Source organism: Stenella coeruleoalba, assembly GCF_951394435.1.
Source record: "Stenella coeruleoalba genome assembly, chromosome: 4".
Taxonomy (NCBI): Eukaryota; Metazoa; Chordata; class Mammalia; order Artiodactyla; family Delphinidae; genus Stenella; species Stenella coeruleoalba.
Window position 1 is genome coordinate 88,325,344 of NC_137149.1, and position 27,918 is coordinate 88,353,261.

The 27,918-nt window shown below is 44.0% G+C and overlaps 1 long non-coding RNA gene across 50 annotated transcripts in view; it reads left to right on the forward strand.

Annotated features, from left to right (window-relative positions):
* The window catches only part of LOC307185334, a 3,778,167-nt gene that overhangs the window by 1,793,264 nt on the left and 1,956,985 nt on the right, over nucleotides 1-27,918 (forward strand). Inside the window, exon 5 of one of the 50 annotated variants that reach the window (XR_013828013.1) lies at nucleotides 14,176-14,257. The exons of the other annotated variants lie outside the window; for them this stretch is intronic. This is a non-coding gene — a long non-coding RNA (uncharacterized lncRNA). The remainder of the gene's footprint in view (nucleotides 1-14,175; nucleotides 14,258-27,918) is intronic. 50 annotated transcript variants of the gene reach the window in all.

A 27,918-nucleotide genomic window follows, 5' to 3' on the forward strand; every position in this document is an offset into this window, starting at 1 on the left:
CTGATGACACAGATTTCATTGCTGAGTGATATTGCTTTGTAAGTAAATACCACAACTTCTTTATCCATTTTTCACTTTCTGCGATGTTGAACGAGGTTCTTGTAAACGAGGTTCTTGTAAACAGAGCCGTTCCAAACTTTGGGGTGGCTGTGTCTTTTTGATTTTAATTTCCCTAAGCTATAGGACCATAAGTGGAAGTGCCCTAGGTTCTGTTGCTTTGTTTTTTAGATGTTTCAGGAAACACCATACACTTCTCCCTAGTGGTTGTTGGCAATTTACATCCCGCCCATCAGCATAACAAGGCTCCCAGTTCTCCATGGCCTGTCCTGCCTTTCTGGATTTTACACTTTTTTCAGATGGCCCTTTTGACCGGGGGGAAGTGAGACTTCATTGTAGTGCAGATTTCCTTTGCAAGCTTGCTTGGTTGGCCAAAAAGGGCGTATGCGTTTTTTCCTGAATATATTCAGGAAAAAACGCATACGCCCTTTTTGGCCAAGTGCATCATTGTGGACGTTCTGCCTCTTTTCCTATGCTTTCAATGCAATTCCAGTCTACCTCCTGAAATCGGTTTCCTGCAATTCTGCCCCGCTTTCAAGTCCTCTTGGCAGCCTTACTTCAGTCTATTTTTGGACGATAGCTGTCATTTATAACTCTGCAGGTTTGTGAATTACAGTGCCCCTGAGCTCCTTTCTTCAACTCGCTTTCTTGTGACCTGGCCGCAACACCGCAGGATGGCTTCAGGCCCTAATCTGGTTCCGGCACGGCACGCTGAGCCTTTGGTTATTTCCTCTTCCTGTTGGGAAATGAGAGTTAAATTTGCCCGTCCAGACACCTCCAGCTAGCCTCTCATTGGTTCTCGCTATTCCTGTTCATCTTCCGCAGAAATTGCAAACTGTGCCAAACAGGAGGTTAAAGGCGCTGACTCTCCAAGTGGGGAGAGTGTTAGTAAAGCGTCTGGAATGTTGCACCCGAGTACCAGGGGAGGAAAACTGAGACATATTTGAACACGTCTCCCGATCACATGGTTGATCATACTCTGGGTTCCACATGCATGTTTTAGCTGAAGGAAGAATACCTAAAACCTGGGTAGTTGAAACCCGTGGAATGGGTACCATGCAATATGACTTCAAAGGGTCTTCATTTGCTCACCGAACCTCTCCAATCCTATCACTGCTGCGTTTATGCCCCTGTACACATGCTTGATTCTCTTTCGGAGACATAGCAATCCATAGGTTTTAAGGTACTTACTAGTCAGGTACATTCTTAGGCGTTTAATATGGGGTTTTGAGTCCATTTCGTTGAGCAAGGAGTAGCTCTTGTCTATTCCATATTTGGCTTAAGGAACTTTATCTGTGCTCATTTCAATCTCTGGTTTTATGCAGCACCCCAACTCACCTTTCCCCTTAAGTAAGCATAAGTTGGTTTTCTAAATTTGAGACCCTGTTCTGTTCTGTAATTCAGTTCCTGTGTAGCCAAGTTTACATTCCGTGTATTAGTGATATCTTATGATGTTTCTTTTTCTGTGTGACTTACTTCAGTTAGAATCATCATACCTGAATCCACTCATTGTGCTGCTAAGGGCCTGATGACACAGATTTCATTGCTGAGTGATATTGCTTTGTAAGTAAATACCACAACTTCTTTATCCATTTTTCACTTTCTGCGATGTTGAACTTGTACTGTAAACGAGGTTCTTGTAAACAGAGCCGTTCCAAACTTTGGGGTGGCTGTGTCTTTTTGATTTTAATTTCCCTAAGCTATAGGACCATAAGTGGAAGTGCCCTAGGTTCTGTTGCTTTGTTTTTTAGATGTTTCAGGAAACACCATACACTTCTCCCGAGTGTCTGTTGGCAATTTACATCCCGCCCATCAGCATAACAAGGCTCCCAGTTCTCCATGGCCTGTCCTGCCTTTCTGGATTTTACACTTTTTTCAGATGGCCCTTTTGACCGGGGGGAAGTGAGACTTCATTGTAGTGCAGATTTCCTTTGCAAGCTTGCTTGGTTGGCCAAAAAGGGCGTATGCGTTTTTTCCTGAATATATTCAGGAAAAAACGCATACGCCCTTTTTGGCCAAGTGCATCATTGTGGACGTTCTGCCTCTTTTCCTATGCTTTCAATGCAATTCCAGTCTACCTCCTGAAATCGGTTTCCTGCAATTCTGCCCCGCTTTCAAGTCCTCTTGGCAGCCTTACTTCAGTATATTTTTGGACGATAGCTGTCATTTATAACTCTGCAGGTTTGTGAATTACAGTGCCCCTGAGCTCCTTTCTTCAACTCGCTTTCTTTTGAGCTGGCCGCAACACCGCAGGATGGCTTCAGGCCCTAATCTGGTTCCGGTACGGCACGCTGAGCCTTTGGTTATTTCCTCTTCCTGGTGGGAAATGAGAGTTAAATTTGCCCGTCCAGACACCTCCAGCTAGCCTCTCATTGGTTCTCACTATTCCTGTTCATCTTCCGCAGAAATTGCAAACTGGGCCAAACAGGAGGTTAAAGGCGCTGACTCTCCAAGTGGGGTGAGTGTTAGTAAAGCGTCTGGAATGTTGCACCCGAGTACCAGGGGAGGAAAACTGAGACATATTTGAACACATCTCCCGTTCACATGGTTGATCATACTTGGGTTCCACATGCATGTTTTAGCTGAAGGAAGAATACCTTAAACCTGGAGAGTTGAGACCCGTGTAATGGGTACCATGCAATATGACTTCAAAGGGTCTTCATTTGCTCACCGAACCTCTCCAATCCTATCACTGCTGCGTTTATGCCCCTGTACACATGCTTGATTCTCTTTCGGAGACATAGCAATCCATAGGTTTTAAGATACTTACTAGTCAGGTACATTCTTAGGCGTTTAATATGCGGTGTTGAGTCCATTTCGTTGAGCAAGGAGTAGCTCTTGTCTATTCCATATTTGACTTAAGGAACTTTATCTGTGCTCATTTCAATCTCTGGTTTTATGCAGCACCCCAACTCACCTTTCCCCTTAAGCAAGCATAAGTTGGTTTTCTAAATTTGAGACCCTGTTCTGTTCTGTAATTCAGTTCCTGTGTAGCCAAGTTTACATTCCGTGTATTACTGATATCTTATGATGTTTCATTTTCTGTGTGACTTACTTCAGTTAGAATCATCATACCTGAATCCACTCATTGTGATGCTAAGGGCCTGATGACATAGATTTCATTGCTGAGTGATATTGCTTTGTAAGTAAATACCACAACTTCTTTATCCATTTTTCACTTTCTGCGATGTTGAACTTGTACTGTAAACGAGGTTCTTGTAAACAGAGGCGTCCCAAACTTTGGGGTGGCTGTGTCTTTTTGATTTTAATTTCCCTAAGCTATAGGACCATAAGTGGAAGTGCCCTAGGTTCTGTTGCTTTGTTTTTTAGATGTTTCAGGAAACACCATACACTTCTCCCGAGTGGTTGTTGGCAATTTACATCCCGCCCATCAGCATAACAAGGCTCCCAGTTCTCCATGGCCTGTCCTGCCTTTCTGGATTTTACACTTTTTTTAGATGGCCCTTTTGACCGGGGGGAAGTGAGACTTCATTGTAGTGCAGATTTCCTTTGCAAGCTTGCTTGGTTGGCCAAAAAGGGCGTATGCGTTTTTTCCTGAATATATTCAGGAAAAAACGCATACGCCCTTTTTGGCCAAGTGCATCATTGTGGACGTTCTGCCTCTTTTCCTATGCTTTCAATGCAATTCCAGTCTACCTCCTGAAATCGGTTTCCTGCAATTCTGCCCCGCTTTCAAGTCCTCTTGGCAGCCTTACTTCAGTCTATTTTTGGACGATAGCTGTCATTTATAACTCTGCAGGTTTGTGAATTACAGTGCCCCTGAGCTCCTTTCTTCAACTCGTTTTCTTTTGAGCTGGCCGCAACACCGCAGGATGTCTTCAGGCCCTAATCTGGTTCCGGTACGGCACGCTGAGCCTTTGGTTAATTCCTCTTCCTGGTGGGAAATGAGAGTTAAATTTGCCCGTCCAGACACCTCCAGCTAGCCTCTCATTGGTTCTCGCTATTCCTGTTCATCTTCCACAGAAATTGCAAACTGGGCCAAACAGGAGGTTAAAGGCGCTGACTCTCCAAGTGGGGAGAGTGTTAGTAAAGCGTCTGGAATGTTGCACCCGAGTACCAGGGGAGGAAAACTGAGACATATTTGAACACGTCTCCCGTTCACATGGTTGATCATACTTGGGTTCCACATGCATGTTTTAGCTGAAGGAAGAATACCTTAAACCTGGGTAGTTGAAACCCGTGGAATGGGTACCATGCAATATGACTTCAAAGGGTCTTCATTTGCTCACCGAACCTCTCCAATCCTATCACTGCTGCGTTTATGCCCCTGTACACATGCTTGATTCTCTTTCGGAGACATAGCAATCCATAGGTTTTAAGATACTTACTAGTCAGGTACATTCTTAGGCGTTTAATATGGGGTGTTGAGTCCATTTCGTTGAGCAAGGAGTAGCTCTTGTCTATTCCATATTTGGCTTAAGGAACTTTATCTGTGCTCATTTCAATCTCTGGTTTTATGCAGCACCCCAACTCACCTTTACCCTTAAGCAAGCATAAGTTGGTTTTCTAAATTTGAGACCCTGTTGTGTTTTGGAATGCAGTTCCTGTGTAGCCAAGTTTACATTCCGTGTATTACTGATATCTTATGATGTTTCTTTTTCTGTGTGACTTATTTCAGTTAGAATCATCGTACCTGAATCCACTCATTATGCTGCTACGGGCCTGATGACATAGATTTCATTGCTGAGTGATACTGCATTGTACGTAAGTACCACAAGTTCTTTATCCATTTTTCACTTTCTGCGATGTTGAACTTGTACTGTAAACGAGGTTCTTGTAAACAGAGCCGTTCCAAACTTTGGGGTGGCTGTGTCTTTTTGATTTTAATTTCCCTAAGCTATAGGACCATAAGTGGCAGTGCCCTAGGCTCTGTTGCTTTGTTTTTTAGTTGTTTCAGGAAACACCATACACTTCTCCCGAGTGGTTGTTGGCAATTTACATCCCGCCCATCAGCATAACAAGGCTCCCAGTTCTCCATGGCCTGTCCTGCCTTTCTGGATTTTACACTTTTTTCAGATGGCCCTTTTGACCGGGGGGAAGTGAGACTTCATTGTAGTGCAGATTTCCTTTGCAAGCTTGCTTGGTTGGCCAAAAAGGGCGTATGCGTTTTTTCCTGAATATATTCAGGAAAAAACGCATACGCCCTTTTTGGCCAAGTGCATCATTGTGGACGTTCTGCCTCTTTTCCTATGCTTTCAATGCAATTCCAGTCTACCTCCTGAAATCGGTTTCCTGCAATTCTGCCCCGCTTTCAAGTCCTCTTGGCAGCCTTACTTCAGTCTATTTTTGGACGATAGCTGTCATTTATAACTCTGCAGGTTTGTGAATTACAGTGCCCCTGAGCTCCTTTCTTCAACTCGCTTTCTTGTGACCTGGCTGCAACACCGCAGGATGGCTTCAGGCCCTAATGTGGTTCCGGCACGGCACGCTGAGCCTTTGGTTATTTCCGCCTCCTGGTGGGAAATGAGAGTTAAATTTGCCCGTCCAGACACCTCCAGCTAGCCTCTCATTGGTTCTCGCTATTCCTGTTCATCTTCCGCAGAAATTGCAAACTGGGCCAAACAGGAGGTTAAAGGCGCTGACTCTCCAAGTGGGGAGAGTGTTAGTAAAGCGTCTGGAATGTTGCACACGAGTACCAGGGGAGGAAAACTGAGACATATTTGAACACGTCTCCCGATCACATGGTTGATCATACTCTAGGTTCCACATGCATGTTTTAGCTGAAGGAAGAATACCTAAAACCTGGGTAGTTGAAACCCGTGGAATGGGTACCATGCAATATGACTTCAAAGGGTCTTCATTTGCTCACCGAACCTCTCCAATCCTATCACTGCTGCGTTTATGCCCCTGTACACATGCTTGATTCTCTTTCGGAGACATAGCAATCCATAGGTTTTAAGATACTTACTAGTCAGGTACATTCTTAGGCGTTTAATATGGGGTTTTGAGTCCATTTCGTTGAGCAAGGAGTAGCTCTTGTCTATTCCATATTTGGCTTAAGGAACTTTATCTGTGCTCATTTCAATCTCTGGTTTTATGCAGCACCCCAACTCACCTTTACCCTTAAGCAAGCATAAGTTGGTTTTCTAAATTTGAGACCCTGTTGTGTTTTGGAATGCAGTTCCTGTGTAGCCAAGTTTACATTCCGTGTATTACTGATATCTTATGATGTTTCTTTTTCTGTGTGACTTATTTCAGTTAGAATCATCATACCTGAATCCACTCATTATGCTGCTACGGGCCTGATGACATAGATTTCATTGCTGAGTGATACTGCATTGTACGTAAGTACCACAAGTTCTTTATCCATTTTTCACTTTCTGCGATGTTGAACTTGTACTGTAAACGAGGTTCTTGTAAACAGAGCCGTTCCAAACTTTGGGGTGGCTGTGTCTTTTTGATTTTAATTTCCCTAAGCTATAGGACCATAAGTGGCAGTGCCCTAGGCTCTGTTGCTTTGTTTTTTAGTTGTTTCAGGAAACACCATACACTTCTCCCGAGTGGTTGTTGGCAATTTACATCCCGCCCATCAGCATAACAAGGCTCCCAGTTCTCCATGGCCTGTCCTGCCTTTCTGGATTTTACACTTTTTTCAGATGGCCCTTTTGACCGGGGGGAAGTGAGACTTCATTGTAGTGCAGATTTCCTTTGCAAGCTTGCTTGGTTGGCCAAAAAGGGCGTATGCGTTTTTTCCTGAATATATTCAGGAAAAAACGCATACGCCCTTTTTGGCCAAGTGCATCATTGTGGACGTTCTGCCTCTTTTCCTATGCTTTCAATGCAATTCCAGTCTACCTCCTGAAATCGGTTTCCTGCAATTCTGCCCCGCTTTCAAGTCCTCTTGGCAGCCTTACTTCAGTCTATTTTTGGACGATAGCTGTCATTTATAACTCTGCAGGTTTGTGAATTACAGTGCCCCTGAGCTCCTTTCTTCAACTCGCTTTCTTGTGACCTGGCCGCAACACCGCAGGATGGCTTCAGGCCCTAATCTGGTTCTGGCACGGCACGCTGAGCCTTTGGTTATTTCCGCCTCCTGGTGGGAAATGAGAGTTAAATTTGCCCGTCCAGACACCTCCAGCTAGCCTCTCATTGGTTCTCGCTATTCCTGTTCATCTTCCGCAGAAATTGCAAACTGGGCCAAACAGGAGGTTAAAGGCGCTGACTCTCCAAGTGGGGAGAGTGTTAGTAAAGCGTCTGGAATGTTGCACCCGAGTACCAGGGGAGGAAAACTGAGACATATTTGAACACGTCTCCCGATCACATGGTTGATCATACTCTAGGTTCCACATGCATGTTTTAGCTGAAGGAAGAATACCTAAAACCTGGGTAGTTGAAACCCGTGGAATGGGTACCATGCAATATGACTTCAAAGGGTCTTCATTTGCTCACCGAACCTCTCCAATCCTATCACTGCTGCGTTTATTCCCCTGTACACATGCTTGATTCTCTTTCGGAGACATAGCAATCCATAGGTTTTAAGATACTTACTAGTCAGGTACATTCTTAGGCGTTTAATATGCGGTGTTGAGTCCATTTCGTTGAGCAAGGTGTAGCTCTTGTCTATTCCATATTTGACTTAAGGAACTTTATCTGTGCTCATTTCAATCTCTGGTTTTATGCAGCACCCCAACTCACCTTTCCCCTTAAGCAAGCATAAGTTGGTTTTCTAAATTTGAGACCCTGTTCTGTTCTGTAATTCAGTTCCTGTGTAGCCAAGTTTACATTCCGTGTATTACTGATATCTTATGATGTTTCTTTTTCTGTGTGACTTACTTCAGTTAGAATCATCATACCTGAATCCACTCATTGTGCTGCTAAGGGCCTGATGACACAGACTTCATTGCTGAGTGATATTGCTTTGTAAGTAAATACCACAACTTCTTTATCCATTTTTCACTTTCTGCGATGTTGAACTTGTACTGTAAACGAGGTTCTTGTAAACAGAGCCGTTCCAAACTTTGGGGTGGCTGTGTCTTTTTGATTTTAATTTCCCTAAGCTATAGGACCATAAGTGGAAGTGCCCTAGGTTCTGTTGCTTTGTTTTTTAGATGTTTCAGGAAACACCATACACTTCTCCCGAGTGGTTGTTGGCAATTTACATCCCGCCCATCAGCATAACAAGGCTCCCAGTTCTCCATGGCCTGTCCTGCCTTTCTGGATTTTACACTTTTTTCAGATGGCCCTTTTGACCGGGGGGAAGTGAGACTTCATTGTAGTGCAGATTTCCTTTGCAAGCTTGCTTGGTTGGCCAAAAAGGGCGTATGCGTTTTTTCCTGAATATATTCAGGAAAAAACGCATACGCCCTTTTTGGCCAAGTGCATCATTGTGGACGTTCTGCCTCTTTTCCTATGCTTTCAATGCAATTCCAGTCTACCTCCTGAAATCGGTTTCCTGCAATTCTGCCCCGCTTTCAAGTCCTCTTGGCAGCCTTACTTCAGTCTATTTTTGGACGATAGCTGTCATTTATAACTCTGCAGGTTTGTGAATTACAGTGCCCCTGAGCTCCTTTCTTCAACTCGTTTTCTTTTGAGCTGGCCGCAACACCGCAGGATGTTTTCAGGCCCTAATCTGGTTCCGGTACGGCACGCTGAGCCTTTGGTTATTTCCTCTTCCTGGTGGGAAATGAGAGTTAAATTTGCCCGTCCAGACACCTCCAGCTAGCCTCTCATTGGTTCTCGCTATTCCTGTTCATCTTCCACAGAAATTGCAAACTGGGCCAAACAGGAGGTTAAAGGCGCTGACTCTCCAAGTGGGGAGAGTGTTAGTAAAGCGTCTGGAATGTTGCACCCGAGTACCAGGGGAGGAAAACTGAGACATATTTGAACACGTCTCCCGTTCACATGGTTGATCATACTTGGGTTCCACATGCATGTTTTAGCTGAAGGAAGAATACCTTAAACCTGGAGAGTTGAGACCCGTGTAATGGGTACCATGCAATATGACTTCAAAGGGTCTTCATTTGCTCACCGAACATCTCCAATCCTATCACTGCTGCGTTCATGCCCCTGTACACATGCTTGATTCTCTTTCGGAGACATAGCAATCCATAGGTTTTAAGATACTTACTAGTCAGGTACATTCTTAGGCGTTTAATATGGGGTGTTGAGTCCATTTCGTTGAGCAAGGAGTAGCTCTTGTCTATTCCATATTTGGCTTAAGGAAATTTATCTGTGCTCATTTCAATCTCTGGTTTTATGCAGCACCCCAACTCACCTTTACCCTTAAGCAAGAATAAGTTGGCTTTCTAAATTTGAGACCCTGTTCTGTTCTGTAATTCAGTTCCTGTGTAGCCAAGTTTACATTCCGTGTATTACTGATATCTTATGATGTTTCTTTTTCTGTGTGACTTATTTCAGTTAGAATCATCATACCTGAATCCACTCATTGTGCTGCTAAGGGCCTGATGACACAAACTTCATTGCTGAGTGATATTGCTTTGTAAGTAAATACCACAACTTCTTTATCCATTTTTCACTTTCTGCGATGTTGAACTTGTACTGTAAACGAGGTTCTTGTAAACAGAGCCGTTCCAAACTTTGGGGTGGCTGTGTCTTTTTGATTTTAATTTCCCTAAGCTATAGGACCATAAGTGGAAGTCCCCTAGGTTCTGTTGCTTTGTTTTTTCGATGTTTCAGGAAACACCATACACTTCTCCCGAGTGGTTGTTGGCAATTTACATCCCGCCCATCAGCATAACAAGGCTCCCAGTTCTCCATGGCCTGTCCTGCCTTTCTGGATTTTACACTTTTTTCAGATGGCCCTTTTGACCGGGGGGAAGTGAGACTTCATTGTAGTGCAGATTTCCTTTGCAAGCTTGCTTGGTTGGCCAAAAAGGGCGTATGCGTTTTTTCCTGAATATATTCAGGAAAAAACGCATACGCCCTTTTTGGCCAAGTGCATCATTGTGGACGTTCTGCCTCTTTTCCTATGCTTTCAATGCAATTCCAGTCTACCTCCTGAAATCGGTTTCCTGCAATTCTGCCCCGCTTTCAAGTCCTCTTGGCAGCCTTACTTCAGTCTATTTTTGGACGATAGCTGTCATTTATAACTCTGCAGGTTTGTGAATTACAGTGCCCCTGAGCTCCTTTCTTCAACTCGCTTTCTTGTGACCTGGCCGCAACACCGCAGGATGGCTTCAGGCCCTAATCTGGTTCCGGTACGGCATGCTGAGCCTTTGGTTATTTCCTCTTCCTGGTGGGAAATGAGAGTTAAATTTGCCCGTCCAGACACCTCCAGCTAGCCTCTCATTGGTTCTCGCTATTCCTGTTCATCTTCCACAGAAATTGCAAACTGGGCCAAACAGGAGGTTAAAGGCGCTGACTCTCCAAGTGGGGAGAGTGTTAGTAAAGCGTCTGGAATGTTGCACCCGAGTACCAGGGGAGGAAAACTGAGACATATTTGAACACGTCTCCCGTTCACATGGTTGATCATACTTGGGTTCCACATGCATGTTTTAGCTGAAGGAAGAATACCTTAAACCTGGAGAGTTGAGACCCGTGTAATGGGTACCATGCAATATGACTTCAAAGGGTCTTCATTTGCTCACCGAACATCTCCAATCCTATCACTGCTGCGTTCATGCCCCTGTACACATGCTTGATTCTCTTTCGGAGACATAGCAATCCATAGGTTTTAAGATACTTACTAGTCAGGTACATTCTTAGGCGTTTAATATGGGGTGTTGAGTCCATTTCGTTGAGCAAGGAGTAGCTCTTGTCTATTCCATATTTGGCTTAAGGAAATTTATCTGTGCTCATTTCAATCTCTGGTTTTATGCAGCACCCCAACTCACCTTTACCCTTAAGCAAGAATAAGTTGGTTTTCTAAATTTGAGACCCTGTTCTGTTCTGTAATTCAGTTCCTGTGTAGCCAAGTTTACATTCCGTGTATTACTGATATCTTATGATGTTTCTTTTTCTGTGTGACTTATTTCAGTTAGAATCATCATACCTGAATCCACTCATTGTGCTGCTAAGGGCCTGATGACACAGACTTCATTGCTGAGTGATATTGCTTTGTAAGTAAATACCACAACTTCTTTATCCATTTTTCACTTTCTGCGATGTTGAACTTGTACTGTAAACGAGGTTCTTGTAAACAGAGCCGTTCCAAACTTTGGGGTGGCTGTGTCTTTTTGATTTTAATTTCCCTAAGCTATAGGACCATAAGTGGAAGTGCCCTAGGTTCTGTTGCTTTGTTTTTTCGATGTTTCAGGAAACACCATACACTTCTCCCGAGTGGTTGTTGGCAATTTACATCCCGCCCATCAGCATAACAAGGCTCCCAGTTCTCCATGGCCTGTCCTGCCTTTCTGGATTTTACACTTTTTTCAGATGGCCCTTTTGACCGGGGGGAAGTGAGAGTTCATTGTAGTGCAGATTTCCTTTGCAAGCTTGCTTGGTTGGCCAAAAAGGGCGTATGCGTTTTTTCCTGAATATATTCAGGAAAAAACGCATACGCCCTTTTTGGCCAAGTGCATCATTGTGGACGTTCTGCCTCTTTTCCTATGCTTTCAATGCAATTCCAGTCTACCTCCTGAAATCGGTTTCCTGCAATTCTGCCCCGCTTTCAAGTCCTCTTGGCAGCCTTACTTCAGTCTATTTTTGGACGATAGCTGTCATTTATAACTCTGCAGGTTTGTGAATTACAGTGCCCCTGAGCTCCTTTCTTCAACTCGCTTTCTTGTGACCTGGCCGCAACACCGCAGGATGGCTTCAGGCCCTAATCTGGTTCCGGTACGGCATGCTGAGCCTTTGGTTATTTCCTCTTCCTGGTGGGAAATGAGAGTTAAATTTGCCCGTCCAGACACCTCCAGCTAGCCTCTCATTGGTTCTCGCTATTCCTGTTCATCTTCCGCAGAAATTGCAAACTGGGCCAAACAGGAGGTTAAAGGCGCTGACTCTCCAAGTGGGGAGAGTGTTAGTAAAGCGTCTGGAATGTTGCACCCGAGTACCAGGGGAGGAAAACTGAGACATATTTGAACACGTCTCCCGATCACATGGTTGATCATACTCTGGGTTCCACATGCATGTTTTAGCTGAAGGAAGAATACCTAAAACCTGGGTAGTTGAAACCCGTGGAATGGGTACCATGCAATATGACTTCAAAGGGTCTTCATTTGCTCACCGAACCTCTCCAATCCTATCACTGCTGCGTTTATGCCCCTGTACACATGCTTGATTCTCTTTCGGAGACATAGCAATCCATAGGTTTTAAGATACTTACTAGTCAGGTACATTCTTAGGCGTTTAATATGCGGTGTTGAGTCCATTTCGTTGAGCAAGGAGTAGCTCTTCTCTATTCCATATATGGCTTAAGGAACTTTATCTGTGCTCATTTCAATCTCTGGTTTTATGCAGCATCCCAACTCACCTTTCCCCTTAAGCAAGCATAAGTTGGTTTTCTAAATTTGAGAACCTGTTCTGTTTTGGAATTCAGTTCCTGTGTAGCCAAGTTTACATTCCGTGTATTAGTGATATCTTATGATGTTTCTATTTCTGTGTAACTTATTTCAGTTAGAATCATCATACCTGAATCCACTCATTATGCTGCTACGGGCCTGATGACATAGATTTCATTGCTGAGTGATACTGCATTGTACGTAAGTACCACAAGTTCTTTATCCATTTTTCACTTTCTGCGATGTTGAACTTGTACTGTAAACGAGGTTCTTGTAAACAGAGCCGTTCCAAACTTTGGGGTGGCTGTGTCTTTTTCATTTTAATTTCCCTAAGCTATAGGACCATAAGTGGAAGTGCCCTAGGCTCTGTTGCATTGTTTTTTAGATGTTTCAGGAAACACCATACACTTCTCCAGAGTGTCTGTTGGCAATTTACATCCCGCCCATCAGCATAACAAGGCTCCCAGTTCTCAATGGCCTGTTGCCTTTCTGGATTTTACACTTTTTTCAGATGGCCCTTTTGACCGGGGGGAAGTGAGACTTCATTGTAGTGCAGATTTCCTTTGCAAGCTTGCTTGGTTGGCCAAAAAGGGCGTATGCGTTTTTTCCTGAATATATTCAGGAAAAAACGCATACGCCCTTTTTGGCCAAGTGCATCATTGTGGACGTTCTGCCTCTTTTCCTATGCTTTCAATGCAATTCCAGTCTACCTCCTGAAATCGGTTTCCTGCAATTCTGCCCCGCTTTCAAGTCCTCTTGGCAGCCTTACTTCAGTCTATTTTTGGACGATAGCTGTCATTTATAACTCTGCAGGTTTGTGAATTACAGTGCCCCTGAGCTCCTTTCTTCAACTCGCTTTCTTGTGACCTGGCCGCAACACCGCAGGATGGCTTCAGGCCCTAATCTGGTTCTGGCACGGCACGCTAAGCCTTTGGTTATTTCCTCTTCCTGGTGGAAATGAGAGTTAAATTTGCCCGTCCAGACACCTCCAGCTAGCCTCTCATTGGTTCTCGCTATTCCTGTTCATCTTCCGCAGAAATTGCAAACTGTGCCAAACAGGAGGTTAAAGGCGCTGACTCTCCAAGTGGGGAGAGTGTTAGTAAAGCGTCTGGAATGTTGCACCCGAGTACCAGTGGAGGAAAACTGAGACATATTTGAACACGTCTCCCGTTCACATGGTTGATCATACTCTGGGTTCCACATGCATGTTTTAGCTGAAGGAAGAATACCTAAAACCTGGGTAGTTGAAACCCGTGGAATGGGTACCATGCAATATGACTTCAAAGGGTCTTCATTTGCTCACCGAACCTCTCCAATCCTATCACTGCTGCGTTTATGCCCCTGTACACATGCTTGATTCTCTTTCGGAGACATAGCAATCCATAGGTTTTAAGATACTTACTAGTCATGTACATTCTTAGGCGTTTAATATGCGGTGTTGAGTCCATTTCGTTGAGCAAGGAGTAGCTCTTGTCTATTCCATATTTGGCTTAAGGAACTTTATCTGTGCTCATTTCAATCTCTGGTTTTATGCAGCAACCCAACTCACCTTTCCCCTTAAGCAAGCATTAGTTGGTTTTCTAAATTTGAGACCCTGTTCTGTTCTGTAATTCAGTTCCTGTGTAGCCAAGTTTACATTCCGTGTATTACTGATATCTTATGATGTTTCTTTTTCTGTGTGACTTACTTCAGTTAGAATCATCATACCTGAATCCACTCATTGTGATGCTAAGGGCCTGATGACACAGATTTCATTGCTGAGTGATATTGCTTTGTAAGTAAATACCACAACTTCTTTATCCATTTTTCACTTTCTGCGATGTTGAACTTGTACTGTAAACGAGGTTCTTGTAAACAGAGCCGTTCCAAACTTTGGGGTGGCTGTGTCTTTTTGATTTTAATTTCCCTAAGCTATAGGACCATAAGTGGAAGTGCCCTAGGTTCTGTTTCTTTGTTTTTTAGATGTTTCAGGAAACACCATACACTTCTCCCGAGTGTCTGTTGGCAATTTACATCCCGCCCATCAGCATAACAAGGCTCCCAGTTCTCCATGGCCTGTCCTGCCTTTCTGGATTTTACACTTTTTTCAGATGGCCCTTTTGACCGGGGGGAAGTGAGACTTCATTGTAGTGCAGATTTCCTTTGCAAGCTTGCTTGGTTGGCCAAAAAGGGCGTATGCGTTTTTTCCTGAATATATTCAGGAAAAAACGCATACGCCCTTTTTGGCCAAGTGCATCATTGTGGACGTTCTGCCTCTTTTCCTATGCTTTCAATGCAATTCCAGTCTACCTCCTGAAATCGGTTTCCTGCAATTCTGCCCCGCTTTCAAGTCCTCTTGGCAGCCTTACTTCAGTCTATTTTTGGACGATAGCTGTAATTTATAACTCTGCAGGTTTGTGAATTACAGTGCCCCTGAGCTCCTTTCTTCAACTCGCTTTCTTTTGAGCTGGCCGCAACACCGCAGGATGGCTTCAGGCCCTAATCTGGTTCCGGTACAGCACGCTGATCCTTTGGTTATTTCCTCTTCCTGGTGGGAAATGAGAGTTAAATTTGCCCGTCCAGACACCTCCAGCTAGCCTCTCATTGGTTCTCACTATTCCTGTTCATCTTCCGCAGAAATTGCAAACTGGGCCAAACAGGAGGTTAAAGGCGCTGACTCTCCAAGTGGGGAGAGTGTTAGTAAAGCATCTGGAATGTTGCACCCGAGTACCAGGGGAGGAAAACTGAGACATATTTGAACACGTCTCCCGTTCACATGGTTGATCATACTTGGGTTCCACATGCATGTTTTAGCTGAAGGAAGAATACCTTAAACCTGGAGAGTTGAGACCCGTGTAATGGGTACCATGCAATATGACTTCAAAGGGTCTTCATTTGCTCACCGAACCTCTCCAATCCTATCACTGCTGCGTTTATGCCCCTGTACACATGCTTGATTCTCTTTCGGAGACATAGCAATCCATAGGTTTTAAGATACTTACTAGTCAGGTACATTCTTAGGCGTTTAATATGCGGTGTTGAGTCCATTTCGTTGAGCAAGGAGTAGCTCTTGTCTATTCCATATTTGACTTAAGGAACTTTATCTGTGCTCGTTTCAATCTCTGGTTTTATGCAGCACCCCAACTCACCTTTACCCTTAAGCAAGCATAAGTTGGTTTTCTAAATTTGAGACCCTGTTCTGTTCTGTAATTCAGTTCCTGTGTAGCCAAGTTTACATTCCGTGTATTACTGATATCTTATGATGTTTCTTTTTCTGTGTGACTTACTTCAGTTAGAATCATCATACCTGAATCCACTCATTGTGATGCTAAGGGCCTGATGACATAGATTTCATTGCTGAGTGATATTGCTTTGTAAGTAAATACCACAACTTCTTTATCCATTTTTCACTTTCTGCGATGTTGAACTTGTACTGTAAACGAGGTTCTTGTAAACAGAGGCGTCCCAAACTTTGGGGTGGCTGTGTCTTTTTGATTTTAATTTCCCTAAGCTATAGGACCATAAGTGGCAGTGCCCTAGGCTCTGTTGCTTTGTTTTTTAGATGTTTCAGGAGACACCATACACTTCTCCCGAGTGTCTTTTGGCAATTTACATCCCGCCCATCAGCATAACAAGGCTCCCAGTTCTCCATGGCCTGTCCTGCCTTTCTGGATTTTACACTTTTTTCAGATGGCCCTTTTGACCGGGGGGAAGTGAGACTTCATTGTAGTGCAGATTTCCTTTGCAAGCTTGCTTGGTTGGCCAAAAAGGGCGTATGCGTTTTTTCCTGAATATATTCAGGAAAAAACGCATACGCCCTTTTTGGCCAAGTGCATCATTGTGGACGTTCTGCCTCTTTTCCTATGCTTTCAATGCAATTCCAGTCTACCTCCTGAAATCGGTTTCCTGCAATTCTGCCCCGCTTTCAAGTCCTCTTGGCAGCCTTACTTCAGTCTATTTTTGGACGATAGCTGTAATTTATAACTCTGCAGGTTTGTGAATTACAGTGCCCCTGAGCTCCTTTCTTCAACTCGCTTTCTTTTGAGCTGGCCGCAACACCGCAGGATGGCTTCAGGCCCTAATCTGGTTCCGGTACAGCACGCTGATCCTTTGGTTATTTCCTCTTCCTGGTGGGAAATGAGAGTTAAATTTGCCCGTCCAGACACCTCCAGCTAGTCTCTCATTGGTTCTCGCTATTCCTGTTCATCCTCCGCAGAAATTGCAAACTGGGCCAAACAGGAGGTTAAAGGGACTGACTCTTCAAGTCGGGAGAGTGTTAGTAAAGCGTCTGGAATGTTGCACCCGAGTACCAGGGGAGGAAAACTGAGACATATTTGAACACGTCTCCCGTTCACATGGTTGATCATACTCTGGGTTCCAAATGCATGTTTTAGCTGAAGGAAGAATACCTTAAACCTGGAGAGTTGAGACCCGTGGAATGGGTACCATGCAATATGACTTCAAAGGGTCTTCATTTGCTCACCGAACCTCTCCAATCCTATCACTGCTGCGTTTATGCCCCTGTACACACGCTTGATTCTCTTTTGGAGACATAGCAATCCATAGGTTTTAAGATACTTAGTAGTCAGGTACATTCTTAGGCGTTTAATATGGGGTGTTGAGTCCATTTCGTTGAGCAAGGAGTAGCTCTTGTCTATTCCATATTTTGCTTAAGGAACTTTATCTGTGCTCATTTCAATCTCTGGTTTTATGCAGCACCCCAACTCACCTTTCCCCTTAAGCAAGCATAAGTTGGTTTTCTAAATTTGAGACCCTGTTCTGTTTTGGAATGCAGTTCCTGTGTAGCCAAGTTTACATTCCGTGTATTAGTGATATCTTATGATGTTTCTTTTTCTGTGTGACTTATTTCAGTTAGAATCATCATACCTGAATCCACTCATTGTGCTGCTAAGGGCCTGATGACACAGATTTCATTGCTGAGTGATATTGCTTTGTAAGTAAATACCACAACTTCTTTATCCATTTTTCACTTTCTGCGATGTTGAACTTGTACTGTAAACGAGGTTCTTGTAAACAGAGCCGTTCCAAACTTTGGGGTGGCTGTGTCTTTTTGATTTTAATTTCCCTAAGCTATAGGACCATAAGTGGAAGTGCCCTAGGTTCTGTTGCTTTGTTTTTTAGATGTTTCAGGAAACACCATACACTTCTCCCGAGTGGTTGTTGGCAATTTACATCCCGCCCATCAGCATAACAAGGCTCCCAGTTCTCCATGGCCTGTCCTGCCTTTCTGGATTTTACACTTTTTTCAGATGGCCCTTTTGACCGGGGGGAAGTGAGACTTCATTGTAGTGCAGATTTCCTTTGCAAGCTTGCTTGGTTGGCCAAAAAGGGCGTATGCGTTTTTTCCTGAATATATTCAGGAAAAAACGCATACGCCCTTTTTGGCCAAGTGCATCATTGTGGACGTTCTGCCTCTTTTCCTATGCTTTCAATGCAATTCCAGTCTACCTCCTGAAATCGGTTTCCTGCAATTCTGCCCCGCTTTCAAGTCCTCTTGGCAGCCTTACTTCAGTCTATTTTTGGACGATAGCTGTCATTTATAACTCTGCAGGTTTGTGAATTACAGTGCCCCTGAGCTCCTTTCTTCAACTCGCTTTCTTTTGAGCTGGCCGCAACACCGCAGGATGGCTTCAGGCCCTAATCTGGTTCCGGTACGGCACGCTGAGCCTTTGGTTATTTCCTCTTCCTGGTGGGAAATGAGAGTTAAATTTGCCCGTCCAGACACCTCCAGCTAGCCTCTCATTGGTTCTCACTATTCCTGTTCATCTTCCGCAGAAATTGCAAACTGGGCCAAACAGGAGGTTAAAGGCGCTGACTCTCCAAGTGGGGAGAGTGTTAGTAAAGCGTCTGGAATGTTGCACCCGAGTACCAGGGGAGGAAAACTGAGACATATTTGAACACGTCTCTCGTTCACATGGTTGATCATACTTGGGTTCCACATGCATGTTTTAGCTGAAGGAAGAATACCTTAAACCTGGAGAGTTGAGACCCGTGTAATGGGTACCATGCAATATGACTTCAAAGGGTCTTCATTTGCTCACCGAACCTCTCCAATCCTATCACTGCTGCGTTTATGCCCCTGTACACATGCTTGATTCTCTTTCGGAGACATAGCAATCCATAGGTTTTAAGATACTTACTAGTCAGGTACATTCTTAGGCGTTTAATATGCGGTGTTGAGTCCATTTCGTTGAGCAAGGAGTAGCTCTTGTCTATTCCATATTTGACTTAAGGAACTTTATCTGTGCTCATTTCAATCTCTGGTTTTATGCAGCACCCCAACTCACCTTTAATCTTAAGCAAGCATAAGTTGGTTTTCTAAATTTGAGACCCTGTTGTGTTCTGTAATTCAGTTCCTGTGTAGCCAAGTTTACATTCCGTGTATTACTGATATCTTATGATGTTTCTTTTTCTGTGTGACTTACTTCAGTTAGAATCATCATACCTGAATCCACTCATTGTGATGCTAAGGGCCTGATGACATAGATTTCATTGCTGAGTGATATTGCTTTGTAAGTAAATACCACAACTTCTTTATCCATTTTTCACTTTCTGCGATGTTGAACTTGTACTGTAAACGAGGTTCTTGTAAACAGAGGCGTCCCAAACTTTGGGGTGGCTGTGTCTTTTTGATTTTAATTTCCCTAAGCTATAGGACCATAAGTGGCAGTGCCCTAGGCTCTGTTGCTTTGTTTTTTAGATGTTTCAGGAGACACCATACACTTCTCCCGAGTGTCTGTTGGCAATTTACATCCCGCCCATCAGCATAACAAGGCTCCCAGTTCTCCATGGCCTGTCCTGCCTTTCTGGATTTTACACTTTTTTCAGATGGCCCTTTTGACCGGGGGGAAGTGAGACTTCATTGTAGTGCAGATTTCCTTTGCAAGCTTGCTTGGTTGGCCAAAAAGGGCGTATGCATTTTTTCCTGAATATATTCAGGAAAAAACGCATACGCCCTTTTTGGCCAAGTGCATCATTGTGGACGTTCTGCCTCTTTTCCTATGCTTTCAATGCAATTCCAGTCTACCTCCTGAAATCGGTTTCCTGCAATTCTGCCCCGCTTTCAAGTCCTCTTGGCAGCCTTACTTCAGTCTATTTTTGGACGATAGCTGTCATTTATAACTCTGCAGGTTTGTGAATTACAGTGCCCCTGAGCTCCTTTCTTCAACTCGCTTTCTTGTGACCTGGCCGCAACACCGCAGGATGGCTTCAGGCCCTAATCTGGTTCCGGCCCGGCATGCTGAGCCTTTGGTTAATTCCTCTTCCTGGTGGGAAATGAGAGTTAAATTTGCCCGTCCAGACACCTCCAGCTAGCCTCTCATTGGTTCTCGCTATTCCTGTTCATCTTCCGCAGAAATTGCAAACTGGGCCAAACAGGAGGTTAAAGGGACTGACTCTCCAAGTGGGGAGAGTGTTAGTAAAGCGTCTGGAATGTTGCACCCGAGTACCAGGGGAGGAAAACTGAGACATATTTGAACACGTCTCCCGATCACATGGTTGATCATACTCTAGGTTCCACATGCATGTTTTAGCTGAAGGAAGAATACCTTAAACCTGGGTAGTTGAAACCCGTGGAATGGGTACCATGCAATATGACTTCAAAGGGTCTTCATTTGCTCACCGAACCTCTCCAATCCTATCACTGCTGCGTTTATGCCCCTGTACACATGCTTGATTCTCTTTCGGAGACATAGCAATCCATATGTTTTAAGATACTTACTAGTCAGGTACATTCTTAGGCGTTTAATATGGGGTGTTGAGTCCATTTCGTTGAGCAAGGAGTAGCTCTTGTCTATTCCATATTTGGCTTAAGGAACTTTATCTGTGCTCATTTCAATTTCTGGTTTTATGCAGCACCCCAACTCACCTTTACCCTTAAGCAAGAATCAGTTGGTTTTCTAAATTTGAGACCCTGTTCTGTTCTGTAATACAGTTCCTGTGTAGCCAAGTTTACATTCCGTGTATTACTGATATCTTATGATGTTTCTTTTTCTGTGTGACTTATTTCAGTTAGAATCATCATACCTGAATCCACTCATTGTGCTGCTAAGGGCCTGATGACACAGATTTCATTGCTGAGTGATATTGCTTTGTAAGTAAATACCACAACTTCTTTATGCATTTTTCACTTTCTGCGATGTTGAACTTGTACTGTAAACGAGGTTCTTGTAATCAGAGGCGTCCCAAACTTTGGGGTGGCTGTGTCTTTTTGATTTTAATTTCCCTAAGCTATAGGACCATAAGTGGCAGTGCCCTAGGCTCTGTTGCTTTGTTTTTTAGATGTTTCAGGAAACACCATACACTTCTCCCGAGTGGTTGTTGGCAATTTACATCCCGCCCATCAGCATAACAAGGCTCCCAGTTCTCCATGGCCTGTCCTGCCTTTCTGGATTTTACACTTTTTTCAGATGGCCCTTTTGACCGGGGGGAAGTGAGACTTCATTGTAGTGCAGATTTCCTTTGCAAGCTTGCTTGGTTGGCCAAAAAGGGCGTATGCGTTTTTTCCTGAATATATTCAGGAAAAAACGCATACGCCCTTTTTGGCCAAGTGCATCATTGTGGACGTTCTGCCTCTTTTCCTATGCTTTCAATGCAATTCCAGTCTACCTCCTGAAATCGGTTTCCTGCAATTCTGCCCCGCTTTCAAGTCCTCTTGGCAGCCTTACTTCAGTCTATTTTTGGACGATAGCTGTCATTTATAACTCTGCAGGTTTGTGAATTACAGTGCCGCTGAGCTCCTTTCTTCAACTCGCTTTCTTTTGAGCTGGCCGCAACACCGCAGGATGGCTTCAGGCCCTAATCTGGTTCCGGTACGGCACGCTGAGCCTTTGGTTATTTCCTCTTCCTGGTGGGAAATGAGAGTTAAATTTGCCCGTCCAGACACCTCCAGCTAGCCTCTCATTGGTTCTCACTATTCCTGTTCATCTTCCGCAGAAATTGCAAACTGGGCCAAACAGGAGGTTAAAGGCGCTGACTCTCCAAGTGGGGAGAGTGTTAGTAAAGCGTCTGGAATGTTGCACCCGAGTACCAGGGGAGGAAAACTGAGACATATTTGAACACGTCTCTCGTTCACATGGTTGATCATACTTGGGTTCCACATGCATGTTTTAGCTGAAGGAAGAATACCTTAAACCTGGGTAGTTGAAACCCGTGGAATGGGTACCATGCAATATGACTTCAAAGGGTCTTCATTTGCTCACCGAACCTCTCCAATCCTATCACTGCTGCGTTTATGCCCCTGTACACATGCTTGATTCTCTTTCAGAGACATAGCAATCCATAGGTTTTAAGACACTTACTAGTCAGGTACATTCTTAGGCGTTTAATATGGGGTGTTGAGTCCATTTCGTTGAGCAAGGAGTAGCTCTTGTCTATTCCATATTTGGCTTAAGGAACTTTATCTGTGCTCATTTCAATTTCTGGTTTTATGCAGCACCCCAACTCACCTTTACCCTTAAGCAAGAATAAGTTGGTTTTCTAAATTTGAGACCCTGTTCTGTTCTGTAATACAGTTCCTGTGTAGCCAAGTTTACATTCCGTGTATTACTGATATCTTATGATGTTTCTTTTTCTGTGTGACTTATTTCAGTTAGAATCATCATACCTGAATCCACTCATTGTGCTGCTAAGGGCCTGATGACACAGATTTCATTGCTGAGTGATATTGCTTTGTAAGTAAATACCACAACTTCTTTATGCATTTTTCACTTTCTGCGATGTTGAACTTGTACTGTAAACGAGGTTCTTGTAATCAGAGGCGTCCCAAACTTTGGGGTGGCTGTGTCTTTTTGATTTTAATTTCCCTAAGCTATAGGACCATAAGTGGAAGTGCCCTAGGCTCTGTTGCTTTGTTTTTTAGATGTTTCAGGAAACACCATACACTTCTCCCGAGTGGTTGTTGGCAATTTACATCCCGCCCATCAGCATAACAAGGCTCCCAGTTCTCCATGGCCTGTCCTGCCTTTCTGGATTTTACACTTTTTTCAGATGGCCCTTTTGACCGGGGGGAAGTGAGACTTCATTGTAGTGCAGATTTCCTTTGCAAGCTTGCTTGGTTGGCCAAAAAGGGCGTATGCATTTTTTCCTGAATATATTCAGGAAAAAACGCATACGCCCTTTTTGGCCAAGTGCATCATTGTGGACGTTCTGCCTCTTTTCCTATGCTTTCAATGCAATTCCAGTCTACCTCCTGAAATCGGTTTCCTGCAATTCTGCCCCGCTTTCAAGTCCTCTTGGCAGCCTTACTTCAGTCTATTTTTGGACGATAGCTGTCATTTATAACTCTGCAGGTTTGTGAATTACAGTGCCCCTGAGCTCCTTTCTTCAACTCGCTTTCTTGTGACCTGGCCGCAACACCGCAGGATGGCTTCAGGCCCTAATCTGGTTCCGGCCCGGCATGCTGAGCCTTTGGTTAATTCCTCTTCCTGGTGGGAAATGAGAGTTAAATTTGCCCGTCCAGACACCTCCAGCTAGCCTCTCATTGGTTCTCGCTATTCCTGTTCATCTTCCGCAGAACTTGCAAACTGGGCCAAACAGGAGGTTAAAGGGACTGACTCTCCAAGTCGGGAGAGTGTTAGTAAAGCGTCTGGAATGTTGCACCCGAGTACCAGGGGAGGAAAACTGAGACATATTTGAACACGTCTCCCGATCACATGGTTGATCATACTCTAGGTTCCACATGCATGTTTTAGCTGAAGGAAGAATACCTTAAACCTGGGTAGTTGAAACCCGTGGAATGGGTACCATGCAATATGACTTCAATGGGTCTTCATTTGCTCACCGAACCTCTTCAATCCTATCACTGCTGCGTTTATGCCCCTGTACACATGCTTGATTCTCTTTCGGAGACATAGCAATCCATAGGTTTTAAGATACTTACTAGTCAGGTACATTCTTAGGCGTTTAATATGGGGTGTTGAGTCCATTTCGTTGAGCAAGGAGTAGCTCTTGTCTATTCCATATTTGGCTTAAGGAACATTATCTGTGCTCATTTCAATTTCTGGTTTTATGCAGCACCCCAACTCACCTTTCCCCTTAAGCAAGCATAAGTTGGTTTTCTAAATTTGAGACCCTGTTCTGTTCTGTAATTCAGTTCCTGTGTAGCCAAGTTTACATTCCGTGTATTACTGATATCTTATGATGTTTCTTTTTCTGTGTGACTTATTTCAGTTAGAATCATCATACCTGAATCCACTCATTGTGCTGCTAAGGGCCTGATGACACAGATTTCATTGCTGAGTGATATTGCTTTGTAAGTAAATACCACAACTTCTTTATGCATTTTTCACTTTCTGCGATGTTGAACTTGTACTGTAAACGAGGTTCTTGTAAACAGAGGCGTCCCCAACTTTGGGGTGGCTGTGTCTTTTTGATTTTAATTTCCCTAAGCTATAGGACCATAAGTGGAAGTGCCCTAGGCTCTTTTGCTTTGTTTTTTAGATGTTTCAGGAAACACCATACACTTCTCCCGAGTGGTTGTTGGCAATTTACATCCCGCCCATCAGCATAACAAGGCTCCCAGTTCTCCATGGCCTGTCCTGCCTTTCTGGATTTTACACTTTTTTCAGATGGCCCTTTTGACCGGGGGGAAGTGAGACTTCATTGTAGTGCAGATTTCCTTTGCAAGCTTGCTTGGTTGGCCAAAAAGGGCGTATGCGTTTTTTCCTGAATATATTCAGGAAAAAACGCATACGCCCTTTTTGGCCAAGTGCATCATTGTGGACGTTCTGCCTCTTTTCCTATGCTTGCAATGCAATTCCAGTCTACCTCCTGAAATCGGTTTCCTGCAATTCTGCCCCGCTTTCAAGTCCTCTTGGCAGCCTTACTTCAGTCTATTTTTGGACGATAGCTGTCATTTATAACTCTGCAGGTTTGTGAATTACAGTGCCCCTGAGCTCCTTTCTTCAACTTGCTTTCTTGTGACCTGCCCGCAACACCGCAGGATGGCTTCAGGCCCTAATCTGGTTCCGGCACGGCACGCTGAGCCTTTGGTTATTTCCTCTTCCTGGTGGGAAATGAGAGTTAAATTTGCCCGTCCAGACACCTCCAGCTAGTCTCTCATTGGTTCTCGCTATTCCTGTTCATCTTCCGCAGAAATTGCAAACTGGGCCAAACAGGAGGTTAAAGGCGCTGACTCTCCAAGTGGGGAGAGTGTTAGTAAAGCGTCTGGAATGTTGCACCCGAGTACCAGGGGAGAAAAACTGAGACATATTTGAACACATCTCCCATTCACATGGTTGATCATACTTGCGTTCCACATGCATGTTTTAGCTGAAGAAAGAATACCTTAAACCTGGAGAGTTAAGACCCGTGTAATGGGTACCATGCAATATGACTTCAAAGGGTCTTCATTTGCTCACCGAACCTCTCCAATCCTATCACTGCTGCGTTTATGCCCCTGTACACATGCTTGATTCTCTTTCGGAGACATAGCAATCCATAGGTTTTAAGATACTTACTAGTCAGGTACATTCTTAGGCGTTTAATATGCGGTGTTGAGTCCATTTCGTTGAGCAAGGAGTAGCTCTTGTCTATTCCATATTTGACTTAAGGAAATTTATCTGTGCTCATTTCAATCTCTGGTTTTATGCAGCACCCCAACTCACCTTTACCCTTAAGCAAGCATAAGTTGGTTTTCTAAATTTGAGACCCTGTTCTGTTCTGTAATTCAGTTCCTGTGTAGCCAAGTTTACATTCCATGTATTACTGATATCTTATGATGTTTCTTTTTCTGTGTGACTTACTTCAGTTAGAATCATCATACCTGAATCCACTCATTGTGCTGCTAAGGGTCTGATGACACAGATTTCATTGCTGAGTGATATTGCTTTGTAAGTAAATACCACAACTTCTTTATCCATTTTTCACTTTCTGCGATGTTGAACTTGTACTGTAAACGAGGTTCTTGTAAACAGAGGCGTCCCAAACTTTGGGGTGGCTGTGTCTTTTTGATTTTAATTTCCCTAAGCTATAGGACGATAAGTGGCAGTGCCCTAGGCTCTGTTGCTTTGTTTTTTAGATGTTTCAGGAAACACCATACACTTCTCCCTAGTGTCTGTTGGCAATTTACATCCCGCCCATCAGCATAACAAGGCTCCCAGTTCTCCATGGCCTGTCCTGCCTTTCTGGATTTTACACTTTTTTCAGATGGCCCTTTTGACCGGGGGGAAGTGAGACTTCATTGTAGTGCAGATTTCCTTTGCAAGCTTGCTTGGTTGGCCAAAAAGGGCGTATGCATTTTTTCCTGAATATATTCAGGAAAAAACGCATACGCCCTTTTTGGCCAAGTGCATCATTGTGGACGTTCTGCCTCTTTTCCTATGCTTTCAATGCAATTCCAGTCTACCTCCTGAAATCGGTTTCCTGCAATTCTGCCCCGCTTTCAAGTCCTCTTGGCAGCCTTACTTCAGTCTATTTTTGGACGATAGCTGTCATTTATAACTCTGCAGGTTTGTGAATTACAGTGCCCCTGAGCTCCTTTCTTCAACTCGCTTTCTTGTGACCTGGCCGCAACACCGCAGGATGGATTCAGGCCCTAATCTGGTTCCGGCACGGCACGCTGAGCCTTTGGTTAATTCCTCTTCCTGGTGGGAAATGAGAGTTAAATTTGCCCGTCCAGACACCTCCAGCTAGCCTCTCATTGGTTCTCGCTATTCCTGTACATCTTCCGCAGAAATTGCAAACTGGGCCAAACAGAAGGTTAAAGGGACTGACTCTCCAAGTGGGGAGAGTGTTAGTAAAGCGTCTGGAATGTTGCACCCGAGTACCAGGGGAGGAAAACTGAGACATATTTGAACACGTCTCCCGATCACATGGTTGATCATACTCTAGGTTCCACATGCATGTTTTAGCTGAAAGAAGAATACCTTAAACCTGGGTAGTTGAAACCCGTGGAATGGGTACCATGCAATATGACTTCAAAGGGTCTTCATTTGCTCACCGAACCTCTCCAATCCTATCACTGCTGCGTTTATGCCCCTGTACGCATGCTTGATTCTCTTTCGGAGACATAGCAATCCATAGGTTTTAAGATACTTACTAGTCAGGTACATTCTTAGGCGTTTAATATGCGGTGTTGAGTCCATTTCGTTGAGCAAGGAGTAGCTCTTGTCTATTCCATATTTGACTTAAGGAACTTTATCTGTGCTCATTTCAATCTCTGGTTTTATGCAGCACCCCAACTCACCTTTACCCTTAAGCAAGCATAAGTTGGTTTTCTAAATTTGAGACCCTGTTCTGTTCTGTAATTCAGTTCCTGTGTAGCCAAGTTTACATTCCGTGTATTACTGATACCTTATGATGTTTCTTTTTCTGTGTGACTTATTTCAGTTAGAATCATCGTACCTGAATCCACTCATTATGCTGCTACGGGCCTGATGACATAGATTTCATTGCTGAGTGATACTGCATTGTACGTAAGTACCACATGTTCTTTATCCATTTTTCAATTTCTGTGATATTGAACTTGTACGGTAAACGAGGTTCTTGTAAACGGAGGCGTCCCAAACTTTGGGGTGGCTGTGTCTTTTTGATTTTAATTTCCCTAAGCTATAGGACCATAAGTGGAAGTGCCCTAGGCTCTGTTGCTTTGTTATTTAGATGTTTCAGGAAACACCATACACTTCTCCCAAGTGGTTGTTGGCAATTTACATCCCGCCCATCAGCATAACAAGGCTCCCAGTTCTCCATGGCCTGTCCTGCCTTTCTGGATTTTACACTTTTTTCAGATGGCCCTTTTGACTGGGGGGAAATGAGACTTCATTGTAGTGCAGATTTCCTTTGCAAGCTTGCTTGGTTGGCCAAAAAGGGCGTATGCGTTTTTTCCTGAATATATTCAGGAAAAAACGCATACGCCCTTTTTGGCCAAGTGCATCATTGTGGACGTTCTGCCTCTTTTCCTATGCTTTCAATGCAATTCCAGTCTACCTCCTGAAATCGGTTTCCTGCAATTCTGCCCCGCTTTCAAGTCCTCTTGGCAGCCTTACTTCAGTCTATTTTTGGACGATAGCTGTCATTTATAACTCTGCAGGTTTGTGAATTACAGTGCCCCTGAGCTCCTTTCTTCAACTCGCTTTCTTGTGACCTGGCCGCAACACCGCAGGATGGATTCAGGCCCTAATCTGGTTCCGGCACGGCACGCTGAGCCTTTGGTTAATTCCTCTTCCTGGTGGGAAATGAGAGTTAAATTTGCCCGTCCAGACACCTCCAGCTAGCCTCTCATTGGTTCTCGCTATTCCTGTACATCTTCCGCAGAAATTGCAAACTGGGCCAAACAGAAGGTTAAAGGGACTGACTCTCCAAGTGGGGAGAGTGTTAGTAAAGCGTCTGGAATGTTGCACCCGAGTACCAGGGGAGGAAAACTGAGATATATTTGAACACGTCTCCCGTTCACATGGTTGATCATACTCTGGGTTCCACATGCATGTTTTAGCTGAAGGAA